Here is a 3,517-nt window from a genome sequence, read left to right as displayed (position 1 = left end):
CCCCTTTCCCTTGTAGGGGGACCCCTCCTGGGGCCTCTAAGATTAGTCCATGCAGAGGGACAACAGCCAGTGTCACCTGCACCTCATTGCAGATCTCAGAGTTCAAAGGTGGGCGGCTCAGCCCTCCCTTTCCTGGAGGCCCCTTGCTCTTCGTGAAAATTGTGTTCACCTTCAGGACAGCAGCTGCTTACACTCAGCTCACCCACATTCTTGTGCAACCAAGACATCGACAAGGAAATGTTCTTCCCCTGCATGTATAAAGGAGCAGTGGTTGATCCTGAATGCTGCACAAGCATCTCATTTGAAAGTGTGAGTCGGGTACTATCATGGTTCTGACTCTAAGGGTGAAGGCGAGGCTCAGGGGGGTGGGGGGCTTGCCTGCAGCATCAGAGCTGGCCATTGTGGGGACACAGAGCAGGTGCATGTGACCCCAAATCCTGAGGCCCCCACCCATGTATAACCTTCCTCTTAGCCCTGTAAATCCACCTGGTTGCATTTTTTTTTTTTTTTTTAGACAGAGTCTCTTTAAGTTGCCCAGATGAGATTAGAACTTACGATCTTCTGGGGTCAGCCTCCTGAACAGCTGAATTACAGGGGTGGCCCACCATACCCAGCCACATAAATCTCTTACCCAAACCATTTCCTTCCTTTTACCTTGCTTTTACCCTTTCAGTGTCTTTTTCTATAAATTCCAATTTCTCTGCTCTGCTACCCAATGTGTCACCATGAATCGTGTCTCCCACTGTCTTAGTCATGTTCTTTGCGGCTCAGATGCAACACCCAACACTCGCAATTTAAAGAAGAAGAGGTTCATTTTGGCTCACGGTTTCAGAAGTTTCAGTCCTTGCATGGTTGGCTGGCTCCAAGGCAGAAACACACAGGGGAAGGACCTGACGGAGGAAAGCTGCTTGAGGCATGGTGGCCAGGAAGTAGAGAGCAAAGGGAGGAGCCAGGGAGGGAGATTCACACTTCGAGGTCATTCCCCCCAGTGACTGCCTCTTCTGGCCAGTCCCACCTTTTTGCCCCCAAACATAAAGACAGGAGAGTTGGGGCTCTCCCTTGGTAATATGCAACATGGCACATTTGTGATCCCAGCTTCTTGATAGGCTGAGGCAGGAAGCCCACATGCAAAGCCAGTCTGGGCAACTTAGTGAGACCCTGCCTCAAACAAACTAAGAAAAGGCAGATGCAAACTTCAGATAAAGCTGCAGTTCTGAGGTCACTTAGGCAGGAGCTTCGGGCCCCCACTTCTGCAGCTCAGGGGAGGAAGGGCCACGTGGTTCCTGTAAAAGCCACAATCACAGACCTGTGTTGCAGGTGCACTGATAGAGGGAGCCATGATAAGAACACAGCAGGCGTTTATTGAGTGCTTACAAAGTTCCAAGCACTGCGTGAAACGCAATCTTCACTTGCCGCTGATGAGTCTGGGAGCCTAATTTCTCAGATAAGAACTGTGATGGTAAAGCTTATGTCAATTTGTTTGGCTTGGAAGCCACCTAGGGGATTAGGAAAGCACACTTCTGGGTGTGTCTGGGTGGGTCATGGAGGCATGAGCTTAGGGACTATATCTGGTCCCTGACCCCTCTGGCACCGTCCCCTGCTGCTTCCCCACCACCATGACCTAAGCCTCTCTACTCCTTCATGCCCTTCCACCATGATATTCCTGCCTTGGAGGCAGATGACCATGGACAGAACCCTCTGAAACCATGAGCCAAAAAACCTCTCCTCCTTCAAGTTGCAAAGGTCAGGTATTTTGTACCAATGATGGGAAAGCTGTTCAATACAAGAACACTGGTCCCCAAGGTCACATCTAAGACTCTAGGGTGCAAATCTAAATAGGAAGGAAGAGTAAGAGGCTTCCTGGAGCAAGGAATGCCTAAAGCTGAATTTTCAGTAAGACTTGGTCAAGCAAAGAAGGAGGGATACAGGCATTCAAGTGAAAGGAAGATAGCAGTATATGTGGACTGCTGTGTGTAGGTGGCTTGTGACTGGAAGGAGGATTCTAAGCAGAATGCAGAGGCGCTAGAGTGATATTTGGGACTCATCATGGGATCTCAGATGTTAGACTGAGGCAGCAAACAGGTCCCCTGTAGGCCCAGTCTCCCTCCTCCCTGTGCCAGCTGTCAGTAAAGGAACTGAGATGAGCCCATCCCTTCAAGAATAATTTCAAAGGGCAAATCCATCTTGTTCCAGTGCCTTCTACCACCTTCTCCCCACCCCCAGTGGAAGACGTAGGATGTAGGAGGCAGGCAGCACAGACTCAAGGTCATGCTCAAGGGCAGGGAAATCCAGGCTGCTGGGCTGAGCCTTCTGCACAGGGGTGTGTGCTCTTCAGAAAGCTTTTCCTCAAGTTGAGCCACCCTGTGTCCCTGTCAGTGCCACACCTAGGCCCTTCATCAGCCTGTGGGGTCTCATGAGACAGGTCTGTTCCCACTCACACATTCCAAATGTTGCACGGAATCACTATGTCATCTCCCTCCCTCTGAAGGCTCTGAAAGTATGGAAGCTTTGGGACGAGTGGGATAGACAGGACCAATGTGGAGGCCAAAGATGGTTCCAGGGGCCTTCAAGGATCCTTCCATCTTGAGTCTACAACCCGTGTCAGAGAACAAGTGCCTCAAATGGAACTCACTGCTAAGGCTGCTGAGTCAGGGCCATAACATGACCACCTTGTCCAAGACACGGCCATGACACTGGGCGGCCATGACAGCGGGTGGCCATGACACCCGGTGGCCATGACACCCGGCAGCCATGACACTCGGTCTCACTGCCAGGACTGCAGCCATGGGAACACAGGGCAGAACTCCTTAGATCTTGGATGTGCAGTGCTATCTTGTGCAAAACTCTAACTGGGGCTCCAGACTCCATGTAAAGGCTACCAGAAGTTTTATTACTTTTTAATTTGCCTAATAAAGTCATCCAGAAAACAATGACTATAATATTCACTGTCATCCAAGGTGTAAAGAGACAATTCACACATAGTATGCTGAGAATGTAAATTACTGTCTAGATAGAAATTCAGCAAGATTTCATCTAAAGCTTTAACTTTTTTATATACTTTTTTGATTCATAAATTTCATATGCAGCCAGAAGTGGTAGTGCACACCTGAAATCCCAGCATTCAGGAGGCTGAGAAAGGAGGATCACCATGAGTTTAAGGCCAGCCTGAACAGCATAGTGAGACCCTGTCTCAAAAAAACAAAACAAAAAAATTTCAAGTGTAGGAAATTTACTAAAATATTGTGAATGAGGGCTGGGGATTTAGCTTAGTGGTGGTGCCACCTGCCTGGCAAGTGCAAGGCCCCAAGTTCGATTCCCAGTACCAAAAAAAAAAAAAGACAGATATAGATATTAAAATATTGTGAATGATGTCTTCAAGATCTCACAACTACAATAGATGTCATAGCCTTACTTATAGAAGAGTAAAGTCAGAAATGATCTAAAGCCAATTAATAAAAGGGAGTTACAGTAGAGAAAGGTATATGTACATGTACTGTGGAATATTATGTAGTGATTA

The sequence above is a fragment of the Heterocephalus glaber genome, unplaced genomic scaffold (assembly GCF_053883595.1).
Source record: "Heterocephalus glaber isolate CG9 unplaced genomic scaffold, H.glaber_assembly_v1.0 deba00000594, whole genome shotgun sequence".
NCBI classification, from domain to species: Eukaryota; Metazoa; Chordata; class Mammalia; order Rodentia; family Bathyergidae; genus Heterocephalus; species Heterocephalus glaber.
This window is presented reverse-complemented; position numbering follows the sequence as displayed.